This window comes from Oncorhynchus gorbuscha, linkage group LG17 (genome assembly GCF_021184085.1).
Source record: "Oncorhynchus gorbuscha isolate QuinsamMale2020 ecotype Even-year linkage group LG17, OgorEven_v1.0, whole genome shotgun sequence".
Taxonomy (NCBI): domain Eukaryota; kingdom Metazoa; phylum Chordata; class Actinopteri; order Salmoniformes; family Salmonidae; genus Oncorhynchus; species Oncorhynchus gorbuscha.
In genome coordinates this window covers 40301827-40325373 of record NC_060189.1, presented here as the reverse complement: position 1 = coordinate 40325373, position 23547 = coordinate 40301827, and the positions used below count along the sequence as shown (strand labels likewise).

The 23547-nt window shown below is 42.9% G+C and overlaps 1 protein-coding gene across 1 annotated transcript in view; it reads right to left on the bottom strand.

Moving 5' to 3' along the window:
• adck1 (aarF domain containing kinase 1) overlaps positions 1 to 23547 on the bottom strand; it is a 192668-nt gene that overhangs the window by 71648 nt on the left and 97473 nt on the right. The window lies entirely within an intron of this gene.

Here is a 23547-nt window from a genome sequence, read left to right as displayed (position 1 = left end):
TAGTTGAGCCCCTTATCAATCAGTGAGTCAGGGCTTTTCTGCATGACTGGCCTTTTCTAATGGAGCCGCAGGAACAACAGCCACCAGGCTGTGTTACAGGCTGTATCCCTCTCTCCCCACTTCTTATGAGCAAGAAATACAATGACATCTCTCTACAATTCTGTTCCATTACGTCCTCCATCCGCCTCTCTCACACAAGGCTGGCCTACTGGCTTCCTGATTATCCCGCTCTTTTTTCTCTCTCTCTCCATCTGTCAATTCAACTTAAGTCAAAGGGTTTTATTGGAATGGAAAACATATGTTTAAACAATAAATAGAAGTAAAACAAACAAACAATCCGAAATGAACAGTGAATCCTGCACTCTCTAAAATGGTGGCCCACTGAAAGTCAAGGAGGAGCCAAGGTGAGCCTCTGCCAAACTCTGGCCCCCCTAGGTATGTATGGAACAGGACCGTAGACAGACAGACAGAACAAACATGGGCACAGTTTCACCAAGCTGCACTGTCAATGACACCCAGCCCACATCACACCCGGCAATTCACTCACAGAGCCCTTCACATCAAAGACAGCACACTGGGCACTGCAGCAAAAAAAACACAGCCCAATGACCCCAAACTACAGACGCATACATACAATACACATATTCATACGAGCAGACACACACACCACACAAACACACACACGAACATACAAACAGCACCAATACCTTGTGACATCCAGTGAGAGTTGGATGATATATAACAAGTCTAGAGGTGTGTTGGTGTTGGGCTGGCTATCTGGGATTCTGCCCTGTGTGCCAGTCATCACAGGTGTGTGTATGTGTGTCAGTCAGGATGGCGACAGGAGTGGACACAGCCAGCCAAACATGCGGTGAGCGGGCATAAAACAGGCAGCGGAGCGGGCAGAGACAGACACGGGCGAGAGGCCAGGGTCTGTTTCTGCCCTGCGGTGCCAGGTGAGCTGTGCCACCTGTGCCAGGTGACAGGTGGCAATGCCAGGGGGAAAAAAGTGGGCACTCCTGGCACGCCTGAGTCCGACGAGTCACCTTCTCCCATACAGATGGGGGAAACCCATCGATATACACGACCGTTCAAATGTCTGGAGTCACTTAGAAATCTGCTCGTTTTTGAAAGAAAAGCAGTGTCCATTAACATAACCTAAAAGTGATCAGAAACAGAAACCTCACGTCCTCAACTGGTAGCTTCATTAAATACAGTGAGGGAAAAAAGTATTTGATCCCCTGCTGATTTTTCGTCACTGACAAAGAAATGAAGTCTATAATTTTAATAGGTTTGTTTGAACAGTGAGAGACAGAAAACCAGCAACAAATATCCTGAAAAACGCATGTAAAAAATGTTATACGTTGATTTGCATTTTAATGAGAGAAATAAGTATTTTACCCCCTCTCAATCAGAAAGATTTCTGGCTCCCACATGTCTTTCATACAGCTGAGACGAGCTGAGATTCAGAACACACTCTTAAAGGGAGTGCTCCTAATCTCATCTGGTTACCTGTATAAAAGACACCTGTCCACAGAAGCAATCAATCAATCAGATTCCAAACTCTCCACCATGGCCAAGACCAAAGAGCTCTCCAAGGATGTCAGGGACAAGATTGTAGACCTACACAAGGCTGGAATGGGCTACAAGACCCAGCTTGGTGAGAAAGCAGCTTGGTGAGAAAGTGACAACAGTTGGTGCGATTGTACGCAAATGGAAGAAACACAAAATAACTGTCAATCAAATCTAATTTTATTTGTCACACACATGGTTAGCAGATGTTAGTGCGAGTGTAGCGAAATGCTTGTGCTTCTAGTTCTGACAATGCAGTAATAACCAACAAGTAATCTAGCTAACAATTCCAAAACTACTACCTTATAGACACAAGTGTAAGGGGATAAAGAATATGTACATAAAGATATATGAATGAGTGATGGTACAGAGCGGCATAGGCAAGATACAGTAGATGGTATTGAGTGCAGTATATACATATGAGATGAGTATGTAAACAAAGGGGCATAGTTAAAGTGGCTAGTGATACATGTATTACATAAGGATGCAGTAGATGATATAGAGTACAGTATATACGTATACATATGAGATGAATAATGTAGGGAACATTATATTAGGTAGGATTGCTTAAAGTGGCTAGTGATATATTTCACATAATTTCCCATCAATTCCCATTATTAAAGTGGCTGGAGTTGAGTCAGTGTGTTGGCAGCAGCCACTCAATGTTAGTGGTGGCTGTTTAACAGTCTGATGGTCTTGAGATAGAAGCTGTTTTTCAGTCTCTCGGTCCCAGCTTTGATGCACCTGTACTGACCTCGCCTTCTGGATGATAGCGGGGTGGTTGCTGTCCTTGATGATCTTTATGGCCTTCCTGTGACATCGGGTGGTGTAGGTGTCCTGGAGGGCAGGTAGTTTGCCCCGGGTGATGCGTTGTGCAGACCTCACTACCCTCTGGAGAGCCTTATGGTTGTGGGCGGAGCAGTTGCCGTACCAGGCGGTGATACAGCCCGCCAGCATGCTCTCGATTTTGCATCTGTAGAAGTTTGTGAGTGCTTTTGGTGACAAGCCGAATTTCTTCAGCCTCCTGAGGTTGAAGAGGCGCTGCTGCGCCTTCTTCACGATGCTGTCTGTGTGAGTGGACCAATTCAGTTTGTCTGTGATGTGTACACCGAGGAACTTAAAACGTACTACCCTCTCCACTACTGTTCCATCGACGTGGATAGGGGGATGTTCCCTCTGCTGTTTCCCGAATTCCACAATCATCTCCTTAGTTTTGTTGACGTTGAGTGTGAGGTTATTTTCCTGACACCACACTCCGAGGGCCCTCACCTCCTCTCTGTAGGCCGTCTCGTCGTTGTTGGTAATCAAGCCTACCACTGTTGTGTCGTCCGCAAACTTGATGACTGAGTTGGAGGCGTGAATGGCCACGCAGTCGTGGGTAAACAGGGAGTACAGGAGGGCTCAGAACGCACCCTTGTGGGGCCCCAGTGTTGAGGATCAGCGGGGTGGAGATGTTGTTGCCTACCCTCACCACCTGGGGGCGGCCCGTCAGGAAGTCCAGTACCCAGTTGCACAGGACGGGGTCGAGACCCAGGGTCTCGAGCTTGATGACGAGCTTGGAGGGCACTATGGTGTTAAATGCCGAGCTGTAGTCGATGAACAGCATTCTCACATAGGTATTCCTCTTGTCCAGATGGGTTAGGGCAGTGTGCAGTTTGGTTGAGATTGCATCGTCTGTGGACCTATTTGGGCGGTAAGCGAATTGGAGTGAGTCTAGGGTGTCAGGTAGGGTGGAGGTGATATGGTCCTTGACTAGTCTCTCAAAGCACTTCATGATGACGGAAGTGAGTGCTACGGGGCGGTAGTCATTTAGCTCAGTTACCTTAGCTTTCTTGGTAACAGGAACAATTGTGGCCTTCTTGAAGCATGTGGGAACAACAGACTGGGATAGGGATTGATTGAATATGTCCGTAAACACACCAGCCAGCTGGTCTGCGCATGCTCTGAGGGCGCGGCTGGGGGATGCCGTCTGGGCCTGCAGCCTTGCGAGGGTTGACACGTTTAAATGTTTTCCACACGTCGGCTGCAGTGAAGGAGAGTCCGCATGTTTTAGTTGCGGGCAGTGTCAGTGGCACTGTATTATCCTCAAAGTGGTCAAAAAAGTTATTTAGTCTGCCTGGGAGCAAGACATCCTGGTCCGTGACGGTGCTGGTTCTCTTTTTGTAATCCGTGATTGACTGTAGACCCTGCCACATACCTCTTGTGTCTGAGCCCTAGAATTGAGATTCTACTTTGTCTATACTGACGCTTAGCTTGTTTGATTGCCTTGCGGAGGGAATAGTTACACTGTTTGTATTCGGTCATGTTTCCAGTCACCTTGCACTGATTAAAAGCAGTGGTTCGCGCTTTCAGTTTCACGCGAATGCTGGCATCAATCCACGGTTTCTGGTTAGGGAATGTTTTAATCGTTGCTATGGGAACGACATCTTCAACGCACGTTCTAATGAACTCGCACACCGAATCAGCGTATTTGTCAATGTTGTCGTCTGACGCAATACGGAACATATCCCAGTACTCGTGATGGAAGCAGTCTTGGAGTGTGGAATCAGATTGGTCGGACCAGCGTTGAACAGACCTCAGCACGGGAGCTTCTTGTTTTAGTTTCTGTCTGTAGGCAGGGATCAACAAAATGGAGTCGTGGTAAGCTTTTCCAAAAGGAGGGCGGGGCAGGGCCTTATATGCGTCGCGGAAGTTGGAATAGCAATGATCCAAGGTTTTTCCAGCCCTGGTTGCGCAATCGATATGCTGATAAAATTTAGGGAGTCTTGTTTTCAGATTAGCCTTGTTAAAATCCCCAGCTACAATGAATGCAGCCTCCGGATATATGGATTCCAGTTTGCAAAGAGTCAAATAAAGTTCGTTCAGAGCCATCGATGTGCCTTGGTAGATAATGCGGTCTACATTTGATTGTGAGGAATTCTAAATCAGGTGAACAGAAGGACTTGAGTTCCTGTATGTTGTTTTCGCCACACCACATCACGTTAACCATAAAGCATACGCCCCCGCCCCTCTTCTTACCAGAAAGATGTTTGTTGCTGTCGGCGCGATGCGTGGAGAAACCAGCTGGCTGCACAGTCTCCGATAGAGTCTCTCCAGTGAGCCATGTTTCTGTGAAGCAAAGAACGTTACAGTCTCTGATGTCACTCTGGAATGCTACCCTTGCTCGGATTTCATCAACCTTGTTGTCACGAGACTGGACATTGGCGAGGAGAATGCTAGGGAGTGGTGCACGATGTGCCCATCTCCAGAGTCTGACCAGAAAACCGCTTTGTTTTCCCCTTTTTCGAAGTCGTTTTTTGGGGTCACCGGCTGGGATCCATTCCGTTGTCCTGGGTGAAAGGCAGAACACAGGGTCCGCTTCACGAAAGTCATATTCTTGGTCGTACTGATGGTGAGTTGACGCTGCTCTTATGTTCAGTAGTTCTTCTCGACTGTATGTAATGAATCTTAAGATGACCTGGGGTACCAATGTCAGAAATAACACGTAAAAAAAACTGCACAGTTTCCTAGGAACGCGAAGCGAGGCGGCCATCTCTCTGTCTCCCTCAGCCTGGGGCTCCATGCAAGATGGAGTTGCAATGATCATGAGAACGGTGAGGAATCAGCCCAGAACTACACGGGAGGATCGCGTCAATGATCTCAAGGCAGCTGGGACCATAGTCACCAGGAAAACCATTGGTAACACACTTCGCCGTGAAGGACTGAAATCCTGCAGCGCCCGCAAGGTCCCCCTGCTCAAGAAAGCACATATACATGCCAGTCTGAAGTTTGCCAATGAACATCTGAATGATTCGTAGGACAACTGGATGAAAGTGTTGTGGTCAGATGAGACCAAAATGGAGCTATTTGGCATCAACTCAACGTGTTTGGAGGAGGAGGAATGCTGCCTATGACCCCAAGAACACCATCCCCAACGTCAAACATGGAGGTGGAAACATTATGCTTTGGGGGTCTTTTCTGCTAAGAGGACAGGACAACTTCACCGCATCAAAGGGATGAAGGACAGGGCCATGTACCATCAAATCTTGGGTGAGAACCTCCTTCCCTCAGCCAGGGCATCGGAAATGGGTCGTGGATGGGTATTCCAGCATGACAATGACCCAAAACACACAGCCAAGGCAACAAAGGAGTGGCTCAAGAAGAAGCACATTAAGGTCCTGGAGTGGCCTAGCCAGTCTCCAGACCTTAATCCCATAGAAAATCTGTGGAGGGAGCTGAAGTTTCGAGTTGCCAAACGCCAGCCTCGAAACCTTAATGACTTGGAGAAGATCTGCAAAGAGGAGTGGGACAAAATCCCTCCTGAGATGTGTGCAAACCTAGTGGCCAACTACAAGAAACGTCTGACCTTTGTGATTGCCAACAAGGGTTTTGCCACCAAGTACTAAGTCATGGTTTGCAGAGGGGTCAAATTCTTATTTCCTTCATTAAAATGCAAATCAATTTATAACATTTTTGAGATGCGTTTTTCTGGATTTTTTTGTTGTTATTCTGTCTCTCACTGTTCAAATAAACCTACCATTAAAATTATAGACTGATCATTTCTTCGTCAATGGGCAAACGTACAAAATCACCAGGGGATTAAATACTTTTTCCCCCTCACTGTAGTAGCCGCAAAACACCACTATCAACGTCAACAGTGAAGAGGTGACTCCGGGATGTTGGCCTTCTAGGCAGAGTTGCAAAGAAAAAGCCATATCTCAGACTGGCCAGTAAAAAGTAAAAAGATTAAGGTGGGCAAAATAACCCAGACACTTGACAGATTTGAAAAAATAACGTTTTGAGGTGTTTGGATCACAAAGAAGAGCATTCGTGAGACGCAGAAAAAATGAAAAGATGCTGGAGGAGTGCTTGACGCCACCTGTTAAACATGGTGGAGGCAATGTGATGGTCTGGGGGTGCTTTGGTGCTGGTAAAGTGGGAGATTTGTACAGATTTGTACAGGGTAAAAGGGACCTTGAAGTAGGAAGATTTATCACTCCATTTTGCAACGCCGTGCCATACCCTGTGGGCGGCGCTTAATTGGAGCCAATTTCCTCCTACAACAGGACAATGACCCAAAGCACAGCTCCAAACTATGCAATAACTATTTAGGGAAGAAGCAGTCAGCTGGTATTCTGTCTATAATGGAGTCGCCAGCATGGTAACCGGATCTCAACCCTATTGAGCTATTGTGGGAGAAGCTTGACCGTATGGTATGTAAGAAGTGCCCATCAAGCCAATCAAACTTGTGGGAGGTGCTTCAGGAAGCATGGGCATCAGATTCCCTCTTCAAATTGACAACAGAATGCTGAAGGTCTGCAAGGCTGTAACTGCTGCAAATGGAGGATTCTTTGACGAAAGGACACAATTATACACAATTATAATTATCATTATTTATAACCTTCTCAATATTTCCTACTCATGCATGTTTTCATGGAAGACAAGGACATTTCTAAGTGACCCCAACCTTTTGAAAGGTAGTTTACCACACACACGGATGAACAAGACTTGAGAAGGTCTACAATTTTTGGCCGATTTCTTTTGATTTTCCCATGATGTCAAGCAGAGGCACTGAGTTTGAAGGTAGGCATTGAAGTACATCCACAGGTACACCTCCAGTTGACGCAAATTATGTCAATTAGCCTATCAGAAGCTTATAAAGCCATGACATTTTCTGGAATTTTCCAAGCTGTTTAAAGGCACATTCAACTTAGTGTATGTATACTTCTGACCCACTGGAACTGTGATACAGTGAATTAGAAGTGAAATTATCTGTCTGTAAACAATTGTTGGAATAAATGTATTGTGCCATGCACAAAGTAGATGTCCTGACCGACTTGCCAAAACTATAGTTTGTTGACAAGAAATTTGTGGAGTGGTTCAATTTGTAAGTCGCTCTGGATAAGAGCGTCTGCTAAATGACTTAAATGTAAATGTAAATTACTTCAAATGTACCTTCTGACCTGCTTAACTGCAGTTGGGGAAAACCCATGACTAAACACAACCAATAGAAAGTGTGCGCGCACACACACACTCCACAGGAATTTGGCACACACGTGGAAACACATAGCTAGAACAAAGGACGAGCGCACACAGTACTGCTCCAGTACATGGATAAGAGCTAGGCTATATACCACGACTATTTATCAGGCATCTGGTAGCCTAACACTCCTCCCCTCGGGTAGCCGAGCCCATATTTATATTATAAATCTCTTCCAATAACAGTACTGATCTTTCCTCAAGTCTAGTAATGGGTATTCCCTCCTTCATTAATATCACTGATCACCAAACTGGGGGTTACCTGTTCTCCTCTTCCTTCCCCTCTCCCTTCCTCCTCCCTCCCTCCCTTCCCTCAGCTGCAGTAGCAGTTGGATCAGTAATTAGCGAAGGGGTTGCGAAGGTTAAGCAGCGACAGTCCTCTGGGACCGGACTCATTACAGTATGCATACAGCCTGCCTGCCTGCGTGTCACATTAAATACACTCCCCACTGAGGCACTCTATTGTGCTGTAATAGCCTGTGTGATAGCCTGTTAACATAACAAGGTGTCACAGGCAATATGCTCCCCCACCGCAACACAGCTATAGGCCTAATGATGGTCGGTGGGATAGTGTGGTAACATAACAAGGTGTCACAGGCAATATGCTTCCCCACACAAAACAATTTATGGTTGGCTATGTATGGGGGTGTATTCACATGTAATATGCTCCCCCCAGGAACAACACTGTATTGTAAAAGTTTATAGTATCATACTAGTAAAGGATACTTATTCAATAAGGTGGCATATGCAATATGGTCCCGACATATACAGGTGTACCATCTTAAATCACTCTGTTGCAAAGAATTTCCCTGCAACTGCAAACTTGTCATGTATTCAAGGTTTTAAAAAGGCTTCTAAAGTTCGCAAGTGCCACTTTATGATTTCAGACTTGACCAAATGAAAACGGCATCAACCTCTACAAAAAATGTAAATGTATTATAATCCACGAAATAATTAACATGTCCTGTTGCAGCAGGATGATTCTCCTGATTTGAGAAACTGGTCAAATTAGGAGAAAACATCTGTATGCTGCGTGCATCACAATGACTGGGACAGTTGACACATAGGAGTATGTCACGTGTCACAATCAAATGATAAGATCCCTACAAAAATATGTAATCTATCTATAAAGACCACAGCAATGTCAACACAACACCACTTATCTTCTCATTTTTTCCCTCTCCTCTCTCTCGCTCCATTCTTTTCTCCTTTTTCCGCAGCGTCCCCCACGCCTGTCTGCATAGCTGACCCGTCCTGTCCTTTTATGAAATTATCGGATAATCTGCGTATTTTTCGCGGCTGCCCTGCGGCGGGCGGCAGACAGCAGAGCAGTTTATCTAAAACCTCAGATGACTGGGAAGGCAGATCTGTGGGGCAGCTGCGATTGGCCAGATAACGCCCGCCTGACCCCTGACCCTAACCCTCAGACCGATGGCCAATGGGAAGGCCGCCGGCGGCCATGACTGTTAGCGACGCGATATCATCTCAATCAGACTGAGAAGTTAAACAATAGAGAAAAGGGAGGAGAAGTCGGATGGGAGGGAGGGTAAGAGAGAGGTAGAGAGCAGGCCTAGAGATGAATCTCTAGAGAAAGAGGCTTTGGGTCAAGACCCATAACACATACCCGAAGACCAATACAATCATTCAGCAACACAAAACACAGTAGGCCAGTCACCCACACATGCCAACCACACAACCATCATGTCTTTGAAAGCACTTCACTGACTTCACACTCTGCAGTAAATGAAATGTCCATTATCTGTAGAAGCTGCTGTCCTGCTGGGTTATAAATATGGATGCCTGAAGGTGAAGAGCTGTATCTGTTTAAGGTGTCTATACGTCTGAGTGTTCCCTCTTACACCACAGGCTCTCCCCTCTCCTTTCAACAGCTTCCTCGCTCGCTCTTCTCTCTCTCTCTGTGTATATAGTATCTCTTTGTCTCCCTCTCCCCTCTATAAGCGGCTGAATTACCCTCTGTAGGCGGATTGAACATTAACATTTTTATAGTAAAGTGTAGTTTCAATTATTATTTTAAAAAATTCTCCCCCCTATTGGCAAAACTGTCTTTTTCCCCTTCCAGGGCCACATTACTGTGGACCTCTTTTTGAAATTGGTGATGTTATCTTAATCATTGAAATAGAACAATTATAGTGTTCTACATGAAGCAGGCTGCTGTTGCTCTCTTCCACTGGAAATAGTTTTTGGTTTTCTGAGGCTATGCATTTAAATGGACACATGGCCAAATCTAATAATTCCATATTGGGGGCAAAAATAAAATAAATAAAATCACTTTATTCATTCTCAAGGCTAGAGCAAAGAAAAAAATATGGAATTAGATTTAAAAAAAATAAATAATAGTGTGCACTGGTGTTGCTTAAGAAGTCGGCCTAGCTGATAATGTGTGTCCGTTTAATTAAATTGCAGTTAGTACGGTAAACATTGTTAGTCTAGTTTCGACCAATCCAATTATTCTAATAACTAGCTGTGAATGACATCACCATTCAGAGACTGAAATTCTCTGGCTATACCGACACGACTGGTGCCCAAATTGATGACGTGATTCGCGCAGCTGAGGGTCGGGTGGAGACAAATGGTTGAGTCCTTCCCAGCTAGTTAGCTGGCAACAGCATGGCACTAGTTAAAAGGTATATAAAAAAGCCATGTTTATTTCAATGGGAGAGGGAGAAATAACTTTAAGTGTTGGTCACCATCTGGATATCACTGTGACATGCCAATTAGTTAGGGAACGGATCTTTTTATATACCTTTTAACTAGCGCCATGCTGTTGCCAGCTAACTAGCTAACTAGCTGGGAAGGATCCATCACAGGTTTAAGGGAAACAACAAAATGTCGGTACATAGGTGCCTTATATCGGATGAAAGCTTAAATTCTTGTTAGTATAACTGCACTGTCCAATTAACAGTAGCTATTACTGCAAAAAAAGCCATGCTATCGTTTGAGGAAAGCTCCTAACAACAAAACACTTTTTTCACAGTGATCGGTTTGATAAATTCACCTCTGAAGGTGAAATGTGTTCTTACATTCTGAAATCTTGCTCTGATTTATCATCAAAATGGTTCCAGAGATAACATGAAGTGTCGTTTTGTTAGATAAAATCCTTTTTCATATCCTAAAAAATGTCCATATAGCATGCACGATTGATTTTGTATTTCCACTTGCTCAATTTGAAAAGAAAGGAATCTGAAAATCTCACCCTAAACGTTGTTGTTTCAACCAGTCAAATCGCATTCATATGTATTCATCAGAGATCTTAGAACGTAACGAGACTTCACTATATCATTAGGGGTGTAGTATATCCTATAGAACACCATATTTGGTCAGAGAGCGACGCATTCATGGCACGCCGATGACACAGCGTTCTTCACTTGAACGGCTAACTTTGTCAAATAAGCATCAAATCGGGGTCAAAAAAATCTAGCTAGATAGCCAATGAGCTGGGCTTTATGCGAGTATCCGGAAACCACGTATCTGTCGTAAAATGTAGCTACTAACCTTGTAAGACAGCATGCCTTTTCATTTTGGACAAAAATTATAAGAATATTCAGTTATGAAAACTGGTTGTTTTGCAAATGTTGAACTTATAATATGGCTACTAATACTGGAGAAGCTAAAACAAAGTTCAAGTATACAGATTTTACCATTTTTTTGCAGACAAATATATAAATGTAATATGAATGCAAATGTCTCCTTCATGATTTGCCCAAATGTACCTGAGTGACTTCAAGCTAAATGTCATATATCAAGTTATCCGTCTGAAACTTTGTACACACACTGCTGCCATCTTGTGGACACCATCGGAATTACAACCAGAGTGATGGCTGGAACAGGACCTTTCTGCTGCATTTCAAAGATGGCGTAAGAGAAAAAAAGTGTATTTATTTATTTGTATTTACTTCTACCAGATCTATTGTGTTATATTCTCCTACATTCAATTCACATTTCAACAAACTTCAAAGTGTTTCCTTTCAAATGGTACCAAGAATATGCATATCCTTGCTTCAGGTCCTGAGCTACAGTCAGTTCGATTTGGGTATATCATTTAGGTGAAAATTGAAAAAAGGGGGTTGTCCCTATAAACGTTACGACAAGCCAGTGCAACGGTGTTGTATTGAGATGCTTGCCGACATGAGTTGCTTCCCACCGGGCAACAGTTGCTGTATCAAGTCGTCGGTAGTAGTTAATGAGTCCAATTTGTTCCATCCCACTTCATTTGATTTGGAGTAGGATAGCAGCCTACATGATAAATAGCTTGTAATAGTGGTAGTAACCATCTGGATGTCACTGTGATACAGCAGAACGTTACACTGCACAATTGGGAGAGTTTGCACTGCAAGCTGGCAACATGGGGCACAGTGACCCTCACTCTCTCTTGCCAAGCACTGCTGTCCAGCAGTAAGGATAAGTAGCTAGATAGTGTATCCAATATCAGGCCAAGGTGACCGCTAAAGTACAAATATTGTAAAAATGTACAATTACTCAAAAACGGAATGATTCAGAAAACTCTTCCAAGTCCCAACTTCGGCACACAAGAATAAACTAGCTAGATGGGAATGGCTCATCAGGACGACTGATTGGCTGAACCAAATCCGTTCGTCTCCACTCGACTCTCAGCTGCGCGACACGTGCGGCCTATAGGGAGTTAACCCAATAGCGTCACCTTGAAAAGCAGAACCATTTTACTGACTGGGTTTGAAAATGAAAGTGTTTGAAAACGAGGTCAGGTCAACCTCAAATTGCACATCTCTCTGTCACCGTAACCTTCCCTTTCGGTTTTTCTATTTTTTTCCCCTCCCTCCTTCCTCTCTGCAGGTGGCCAGTGTAACCACAGGCCTGGGAGAAAGAATGACAGACTGTTCTGCAGCTCCAGCCTTTTTATCCGGGACCTTTCGGCTCAGAGGATAAAACGGGGACAAAAGCACTTAGCTGCCGGCCTCGCTATCTCCTGTACTGACATTATACAGTACAGGGGTCTCTCTCTCTTCCATCCACATCCTTCTCTTTCTCTCTCTCCCTCTCTCCTTCCCCCACTATCTTCATTTCCTCTCTTCTCCCTCGCTCTCATGCTGCGCCTTATCTGAAGGAAATCTTTGGACCATGGACCCTGCAGAGCACAAATCCCAGAGGGGGGTTGCGTTGACCCCTAGGCACCTGCTGAGATCAAGCCTCAGGGTTACAGCCTACACCACACACACACACAAGTATACATACACAATGCAGAAACACATTCATTAATTCATAAGCACAGGTACACACTGAAGGATACACAGTGCCTTCAGAGAGTATTCACACAGATTTTGTTGTGTTACAAAGTGGGATTTAGAATGGATCTTTTTTTTAAATCGACGATCTACACAACATACTCATATCAAATTTTTGAGTCAATACAATCAATACAGTCAATACAATCACCTTGGCAGGTGTGATTACAGCTGTGAATCTTGGAAAGTCTAAGGGCTTTGCACACCTGGATTGGAAAATATTTGCCCATTATAATTTTTTACATTCAAGCTCTCAAGTTGGTTGTTGATCATTGCTAGACAGCCAATTTCAAATATTGCCGTAGATGTAAGTCAAAGCTCAGCCAGTCATTCAATTTCATCTTGGTAAGTAACTCGAGTATATATATTTAGACTTGCATTTTAGGTTATTGTCCTGCTGAAAGGTGGATTTTTCTTCCAGTGTCTGTTGGAAGGCAAATTGAAACAGGTTTTCCTCTTTGCCTGTGCTTAGCTGTATTCCTTTTCTTTCTATCCTGAAAAACTTGCAAAAGACAAGCATACCCAGAACATGATTCAGCCATCAGTATGCTTAAAAATATAAAGAGTAGTACTGAGAGATGTGTTGTGTTGGATTTGCTTCAAACATAATGCTTTGTATTCAGGATTATTCTTTGACACATTTTTTGCAATATTATACTGAATCAAATAGAAATTCAAAATCTTCAAAGATTTTACTGAGTTACCGTTCATAAGTGAATCAGTGAATTTAAATAAAATGAATTAGGTCCTGATCTATGGATTTCACATGACTGGGCACTGGTGCAGCCATGGCCTGGAAGGCCCACCCATGAGTTGCTGAGGGTGGACACTCACTTGGCAGCCAGGTCCAGCCAATCAGAATGAGTTTCCACAAAAAAGGGCTTTATTACCGACAGAAATACCTCCTCAGCAACTCCTTCAGACGATTCCACAGGTGAAGGTCAAAAACACATATGAATACATTAGCACCACGTTATGACCTAATGTACAGTCCAAATACAGAAAATGGTAACACATAGTTTGTGTATGTGTGAGTGTGACCATACTAGCCTGTTTACTAGACTTGGGCAGTATACCGTATATACCATATACCGGGGCACTTGGAAATAGCCACGGAATGTAGCTACTTTTTTTTGTTACACTTAAGTAAATACCTGCAGTCAACTTGTATAACACTTTAGGAGATAAAGCAGTACACACACACACAGAAGGATATACGCATGCATGGAGAAACACTGGTACACAACAACGTTAAACACCTGTCACCTGGAACATTTTCTTCCTCTCTGAACACAACGACTCGATCTGATCCTGTTTTGTACTCTCTAGTAGGTCAACCCTGTCAAATTACATCCCTAAATCATCATAATGTATAGGAAAAGAACAGTTTTTTTTGTTGCTTTGGTAGAGGAGAGGGATTAGAATGACTCCGAATTTGATCCAGAAACTCTTGGATGGGATTTCTGGAGGCAGCAACATGGCGCCCAGCTCTAAGGAAGGAAGGTAGGTCTCTCTCCATCTTATGCGGGCAGGGAGAGACTACAGAGTGTACCAGTGGCCAGAGCTATGATGACTGGTCAAAGACTAGTCCTATCCTACCAGCCTGCTGCTCCACTAGCCCCAGGCCGCGCACATACACACACGCACGCACACACACACCAGCTGTGATCCAAAGTGACATTTGAACAGGAAAATTCTTTAGGAGCAAGCGTTTCATCTGGGCATGTTTAAACAGGCAAATTAACTTCGATCCTTGCCCTCCAGGCTATGGACCCATTACATATTTTCTCTGGCTCTCCCTCCATCCTGGACATAAGTTTTTTTTTATAAGTACACATTTTTCCCAGCATTGCTGTTTGAATTTTCGTTTGTAGAGGAGGTTCCATATTAAAACAGATTGTGTTCATATCGCAAACGTTACACTAATTGAATATACATATATAAAGCTTTTTAACGCTGCAGTCCTAGGGACCATCTCAAATAAACCCGGATATGTAGACTACTCAATAAGAGTTATTTTGGGAGTGCAGGTCTGGCTACTATATGTGGGTGAAGGACAGGTTTGGGCAAGGCTGGGTCAGCGTCCCAAATGGCACCCTATTCCCCATGGGCCCTGGTAAAAAAAAAAGTGCACTAAAATAGGGAACAGCCTGCCATTTGGGACTCATCCCGAAATGATTGTTCCAGCTTTAACAGGGGCCTGTGAGTAGCTCTTTAGTGGGTCTGCTGATAGTACATCTATCAGACAGAGAGCTCTCAGGGAAACGTATTACTAAAGCTATACGCCTACCTGCCGGGGGGACAACAGGAGCAGAAAATGATGTTTCCATTCTATGCCCTGGGATTGGACACGTTTGGAATATCACACAAACACAACAATTTTGGCACTTGGCACACAAAGGAATACATTAGCACGGTGTTGTGACATGATGTACAGTCCGAATACAGGAAATGCCAACACAGCTTGTGTATGTGTGCATGTGAGGTTACTAGTCTGTGTACCACATATACAGGGGGACTTGGAAATAGCCACAGAATGGTTTTCCAATACCATCTAACTGTTTTGTCTTCTTCTATAAATTACAATATTTGTAGCTACTTTTATAAGTAAATACCTGCAGTCAACATGTGCAATACGTTAGGAGATAACGTATTTCACTGGTCACCCTTTTCATTATGAAGCTTAGCGGTAGTCCTCAGTCACGTTGTTTAGTTTACAAGCACACAACGACGAGAGACCGGAGCCTTGTGAGTCACTCACTCACTGTTGTGCAGCATGCACCAGGTGATCTAGTAACCGTATGGAATTAACAACTAAATGTTTACCAGCTAGACATCTTATAACTATCATGTTAACTGTCTGAAATGTGCCAAATGCTCTGCAGTTGTTCATTTGGTTTGCTAGCTCAGTAGCTAGCTAGCTAGCTAAGTGGTAGGCTTCTCTCAAAATCAAGCTTCCCTTGTACCAGCAGAAAATCCCCTACTGGATTAAGAGACATGCTGTATAAAATCCTTTGAGGCTCACTTGGTAGAGCAAGTGAGCCAGGTTTGAGGGTCCATTTGCTATGGGATTTTTCATATACTTGTTATCATTGCTAACATTTGTGACTCGTTTCAGGAAACTAGGCATATATCGCACGTCACTACTTCACAGGAGAGTCATTTGAACAAAAGCTTTAAAAAAAATAATCTAAATTAGGTTTTTGGGGGGCAGAAATGCCTTCTGGAACATGGGAACTTTCATGTGCCTTAATAAAAGTTGTATGCCATCTGTAAATATGAATACAATTGTTAAAATTACGACCCTAGTTGGTTTAGCCACAAACAAAGTCAGCAACCTTCACACTTGGCTGACACAATGAGTGGACTGGACATGCTGAGAGATGAGTTCAGATTGGTCTGCTATGCAAGCTTCTGTCTGTTGGAGCTGGTCATGTGTAGGTAATCCTGACTAATACTGTGTGTGTGAAATATATATATATATATAAGATAGTAATAGAACTTCATAAGTGTTGCTCTCCACTTTCTGGAGGACAGAGTTTTGAAATCAGTGGAATTAGAATGTGATAGCTAAGAATATGGAGAAAACACCTGTCTACGGATTACATCTTCAAACTATGTGCAACCATGGCATCAGTGACAGAGTGAGAAGCGTCTGTCCATGTATACGGGTAAGATAGTGTAGCTGGCTACACTTTCATATATTACACATTTCTAATTTGGTCAGAAAGTAGTTTCCATTTCAAGTTAAAAAGTACTGTTAGCTAGCTAGCTAACATTGGCTGGCTCGCTATCTAATGTTACGTGTATGATCTGTGTAGTAAAATTATTTGTATCACAGAGCCATGAGTTGGGACTATGGTTCATTGTTTAGCTACATGTCTAAACAAAAAACTCCACTATGCAAGTAACCATTTCAATAGAATGTTAACCAGCTCTGCTAGGGAGAGTATTTATGCTGTAATAGTTTGTGTTGGGGTCTAGGGTCAGTCTATTAGGATTATTTCTCTTGTCTTACCCAGTGTCCTGTGTGAATTTAAGTATGCTCCCTCTAATTACCCCCCCCCTCTCTGAGGACCTGAGCCCTGACTTCCTGCTGTCCTCAGTCCACCTGGTCGTGCTGCTGCTCCAATTTCAACTGTTCTGCATGTAGCTATAGAACCCTGATCTGTTTACCGGACGTGCTACCTTGTCCCAGACCTGCTGTTTTCTACTCTCTTTCTCTACCAAACCTGCAGCCATGGTCTCGAACTCTGAATGAACTCAATGCTCAGCTATAAAGCCAAATGACATTTAATCCTGAGGTGCTGACCTGTTGCATCCTCTACAACCACTGTGATTATTACTATTTCACCCTGCTGGTCATCACTGAACATTTGAACATCTTGGCCATGTTCTGCTATGATCTCCCCCGGCACAGCCAGAAGAGGACTGGCTACCTCTCAGAGCCTGGTTCCTCTCTAGGTTTCTTCCTAGGTTCCTGCCTTTCTAGGGAGTTTTTCCTTCTAAATCTGCAATGCTTGCGGTTTGGGCTTTTAGGCTGGGTTTCTGTATAGCACGTTGTGACATTGGCTGATGTAAAAAGGGCTTCATAAATACATTTTATTTATTGATGTCACTGCAAAAAACAGTCTCTCTTTTGAAAACTACCGTTCAAAAGTTTGGGGTCACTGAAATGTCCTTGTTTTTGAAAGAAAAGCTAATTTTTTGTACATTAAAATAACATCAAATTGATTAGAAATACAGTGTAGATATTGTTAATGTTGTAAATGGCTATCGTAGCTCGAAACAGCAGATTTTATCATGGAATATCTACATAGGCGTACAGAGGCCCATTGTCAGCAACCATCACTCCTGTGTTCCAATGGATTAGCTAACACAACGTGCCAGGTTTATCATAATTTTAAAAGGCTAATTGATCATTAGAAACCCCTTTTGCAATTATGTTAGCACAGCTGAAAACTGTTTTTCTGATTAAAGAAGCAATAAAAACTGGCCTTCAGACGAGCTGAGTATCTGGAGCATCAGCATTTGTGGGTTCGATTACAGGCTCAAAATGGCCAGAAACAAATAACTTCCTTCTGAAACTCATCCGTCTATTCTTGTTCTGAGAAGTGAAGGCTATTCCATGCGAGACATTGCCAAGAAACTGAAGATCTCGTACAATGCTGTGTACTACTCCCATCACAGAACAGCACAAACTGGCCCGAACCAGAATAGAAAGAGTGGGAGGCCACGGTGCACACCTGAGCAAGAGACAAGTACATTAGAGTGTCTAGTTTGAGAAACAGACACCTCATAAGTCCTCAAAATGGCACCTTCATTAAATAGTACCTGCAAAACACCAGTCTCAACGACAACAGTGAAGAGGCGACTCCGGGATGCTGGCCTTCTAGACAAAATTCATCTGTCCAGTGTGTGTGTTCTTTTGCCCATCTTAATATTTTCTTCTTATTGGCCAGTCTGAGATATTTTATTTTACCTTTATTTAACTAGGCAAGTCAGTTAAGAACAAATTCTTATTTTCAATGACGTCCTAGGAACAGTGGGTTAACTGCCTGTTCAAGGGCAGAACGACAGATTTGTACCTTTGTCAGCTGCGGTCATGAGGTATGCGGTCAGATGTAGGGCTGGCTCAGGGAAGAGGACGCCCCTGCCTTGCATAGTCCCGTGGGACATCTTAATTGGGCATGGGACACAAGCTAAGGCTTTATCAATCTTTAGCTGGCCACCTTTGATGAGGGTGTTTAGTGATTAAAGGCCGAAACACCCACAGACTCGAAGGCACACTACTGAGGATGTGTCCCAAAATTGACATCTTAGCCCAGACTAAGAAATACACCTCCCATGCCACTCTGTCAACATCACGGCAAATCTCATGCGAGTGCATTCCATCTGTTGTCACAATGGACAGTTTTTAACATCTCGTCCCGTGTTTTATGATTCTTTGCAACTCTGCCTAGAAGGCCAGCATCCCGGAGTCACCTCTTCACTGTTGACATTGAGACTGGTGTTTTGTGGGTACTATTTCATGAAGCTGCCTGTTGTGCTCTCCAGTGGTAGTACCAACATTTTCAAAGGCCATTTTCTCAAAAGTGAGGCTACATGTTCATCAACTTACAAAGCAGAATTACTGTTCCATTGTTCCTCAACTGTAGTGTATGATCTACCATTTTATTTTAGCTCCAAGTCTACTTTTATCCAATGTAAGAATGTAAAAAATAATAATTTCAGATTTAGCTACATAAGACAGACTCGGGCCAGTGGGTCACATTTGGATTACAGAGGCTCAGTGGGGTTTGAAAATAGCTCCTCTTGTGTTCGGTGACGGTATTACTGGATATCCCAGGATGGCATAAGGTCAGTTTGAAGGTATGACAATCTGGATACTTCCCAAGCCTACTGTGTACTGTATTGTACCAACACACTCAACAGTCACCAATTCACAGCACCCAAACATTATATACCAAAGCAATCTGTTTTCCCTACGGCATCGCCGGTTGCAATCATTGGAAGTTAAATAAGGCCTAGCAGTGTCAACACATCCAAGCAGTGGAATATTTCTCTTATAGTGGCCTGACTGCTGTAGCCTGGTGGCTTTGTCACTTTAACATGGCCGATAGAGGTAATGACTAGTTTTAGCAACAAAACACACAGACAAAACAGCACAACCAAACAGCAGAGTGTGTTTCACAGCCACTGATGCAATGTCCTGTTCGCTGCTGCTGACACTAATAGTGGTGAACATTGTTGCTTATTTCACAAGGTGTAATTTAAAAAATGCTGTAATCTTATTTCTCTCTCTTCCCTTCTTTCTCATTCTCGTCAGCATTTACAGATGAGCGGAGTACCAGGCCACTTTGGGAACGGATGCTACATGAGCTGGAGTCTCTCTCTCGATCTGTCAGCATGTGTTTTAAAGGGGATACGAAATCCGATTCTAAGGGGTAATGAAAGGGTGTATGTTGTAATTTAGAAACTTCCGGATGAAATTGCAGTGCTGTACAGAACACAGCAGGCAGACAATCAGTTTTTTTTCACTCTCTGAGAGGCAGAGATCCATGCCGGGTGCATGTTATGCAGATAGCCATCTGAGAACAATGTCTTTGATTGGTAAACAATGTCTTTGATTGGTAGAATTTGAACACACATTCCTGTTAAATATACTGTCGTGTTGAATGACACTGAATAAAGCACTGTGAGGTCTCTAGCCTATAGTAAGAACCCTACATTCATTCATAAATTATTCAACCAACTATAAAATAATGAATAACAGTCAACGTACAACATACAATTGTGTGTTGCATACGCCATAAGTCGATTGATAAATTTAGCATTTTTATCACTAAAACGTTGAAGGGTGAGTGTAGTCTTCAGAGTCACCTTTAACCTCCATATTCCCATTCAGGATGTTTAACACAAGAACCTCTGGGCCTCAATGGAACCCTTCAAGCTAAAGAGCAGTTATTCTGACAGCAACATTCTAACAGTAATTGATACATTTCATATACGTTATGGCAAAAATAATAATTTGGTTGTGTTTATGAAGGCCTTGGGTAACAGAAAACAATTTTGTATTTCATTTCCAATAAACGAATGAAAATGCTATTGTGTTATGATACAGTAGGCGATATGTAAAAACAAAACGCGCCAAAAATGCAAGTGTTCAATAAATGTTATTTGTGGAGTGTCTTTGTTACAACTATGAAACAGCAAGCACATGCGTCAGAACACAGTAACAGCTTATTTTTATAACGACAAAAAAAAATGTTTAAAAAATAAAAATACTCCAACCACCAAGCCAGTGAGAAGACATGCAGTCAAATGATGAAAACATCAGTAGCCTAAACATCATAAGTGCCAAGTGGCCTTGATAAACAGGGAAACTCTGTGCAAAAGCAATAAAAGCCTTAAAATTAATGCAAGTCATCAGTTGGATATAATTGAACTGTTATCCTTGTCCTAACAGTTGACACAATTTGACATACAGCATTGTGTCTATGGTGACATTGCTCCCCATGCCAATGTAAGGTTCCACAAGCCTCATCACCACATTCTTGCGCCTACTGCCCGATGTGGATATTTTCCCAGATACTAAAAGCCGTTATGTACAATTACCCACGCTCTCCCTGTGTAGCCGACTCCATGTATACCAGAGTAGACAGACAAGAACGCTTAGATTCGGTGAACTGATATAGGGTACCTACCATTTTAAGATTAGAACTATGATTAGAATGGATCAATAGAATGGCCCGCCCTGTTCTTCATTCACAGTTGGTGATTACATAATTATGCATAGTTTGCTTCCCCTAGCTCATGAACTCACCCCTTCTCCCCATCATACTTTCCTTCATTTATTTTATATGTTGTGTGTGAATTTAGTTTCGGTGTAGTTTAGGTTCAGTTGTCGGGGTGATTATGAGCTGGGCACTGCACTTTCAACTGTCTGAAGTAGAGGTCGACCGATTATGATTTTTTAACTCCGATACCAATTATTGGAGGATCAAAAAAAGCCGATACCGGTTAAATCGGCCAATTTTTTAAAATGTATTTGTAATAATGACAAATACAAAAATATTGACTTAACACTTATTTTAACTTAATATAATACATCAATAAAAATCAATTTAGCCTCAAATAAATAATGAAACATGTTCAATTTGGTTTAAATAATGCAAAAACAAAGTGTTGGAGAAGAAAATAAAAGTGCAATATGTGCCATGTAAAAAAGCTAACGTTTAAGTTCCTTGCTCAGAACATGAGAACATATGAAAGCTGGTGGTTCCTTTTAACACGAGACTTCAATATTCCAAGGTAAGAGGTTTTAGGTTGTAGTTATTATAGGAATTATGGGACTATTTCCCTCTATACCATTTGTATTGGTATATACTGTTGGGAGGGGCAACGAGGAAAACCATTCAATAAAATTACATGACTTCCTAAAACTGATTATAACCCTAGTTCTGTTTGGCAGTATTATATAGCCTTAAAAAAATGACAAAAATGTCGGAGTAATACATTTTTTAAAATTATGAGCAGTCAAAATGGCCGGTTTTCGTGTTAAGCCGGAAGGCAGAGACAGTGGCAGAGAGGGATGGCAGACAGAGAGAGGAGTCCGAGTCCCAGGCCCCACCATACATCATGATCACAGACCTGTCAAAACTTACTGGGACCTGTAATGATCGCTACTAGCGCCACTCCACTCTGACCTAAAACTCCATTCACAACTTCTATTGTCTGACCTGCTTAGAAAGTTAAGACAAGAGAGACGGTCCATCAGAACAATAATGGTGGATGGTTGCTCTAGGAGGCATTTGGGTTCAAATAAATCAATAACTAACCATATTGGTTCATTCAAAACAGTGACCTACTGTCAAGATATCATGCTGAACATTTAAACATTGTGAACAATGAACATGTAAAAGCAAAAAGGTCTTCACCCTCCTAGGCCAGGGGTGAGCAAACATTTGGCTCGAGGGCCACATCAGAATTTCGAAATTCAACAGAGGGCCACGTTTTTTTTTTTACCGAATTGTTTGTCAAAATTCATTTCTACATACTACAATTTCTCCAGCCCACTGGACGTAGCTTGCCCAGCCCTGCCGTGAACTATACAGTGAATTCGGAAAGTAATCAGACCCCTTGACTTTTCCACATTTTGTTACGTTAGAGCCTTATTCTAAAACATATTAAACTGTTTTTCCCCTTATCAATCTACACACAATACTCAATGGCAAAGCGAGAACAGGTTTAGACATTTTAGCAAACTTATTAAAAAATGTAAAACAGAAATACCTAGTTTACGTAGGTATTCAAGACCCTTTGCCATGAGACACGAAATTGAGCTCAAGTGCATCCTTTTTCCATGGATCATCCTTGAGATGTTTCTACAACTTGATTAGAGTCAACCTGTGGTAAATTCAATTGATTGGATATGATGTGGAAAGGCACACACTTGTCTATACAATGTCCTACCGTTGACAGTGCATGTCAGAGCAAAAACCAAGCCATGAAGTCAACAGAATTGTCTGTAGAGCTCCGAGACAGGATTGTTTCGAGGCACAGATCTGAGGAAGGGTACCAAAACATTTCTGTAGCATTGAAGGTCCCTAAGAACACAGTGGCCTGAATAATTCTTAAATGGAAGAAGTTTGGAACCACCAAGACTCTTCCTAGAGCTAGCCGTCTGGCCAAACTGAGAAATCGGGGGAGAAGGGCCTTGGTCGGGGAGGTGACCAAGAACCCGATGGTCACTCTGACAGAGGTACAGAGTTCTTCAGTGGAGATGGGAGAACCTTCCAGAAGGACAACCATCTCTACAGCACTCCAATCATTTATGGTAGAGTGGCCAGACTGAAGCCAAAGATGAACACAGCAAAGAGAGATACCCTTGATGAAAACCTGCTCAAGCGCACTCAGGATCTCAGACTGGGGTGAAGGTTCACTATCCAATAGACCAACGATCCTAAACTCACAGCCAATACAACACAGGAGTGGCTTCGGGACAAGTCTATGAATTTTCTTGAGTGGCACAGCCAGAGCCCTGACTCGCACCCGATCTAACCTTTTTGGAGAGACCTGAAAATAGCTGTGCAGCGACGCTTCCCATCCAACCTGACAGAGCTTGAGGGGATCTGCAGAAAAGAATGGGAGAAACTCCCTAAATACAGGTGTGCCA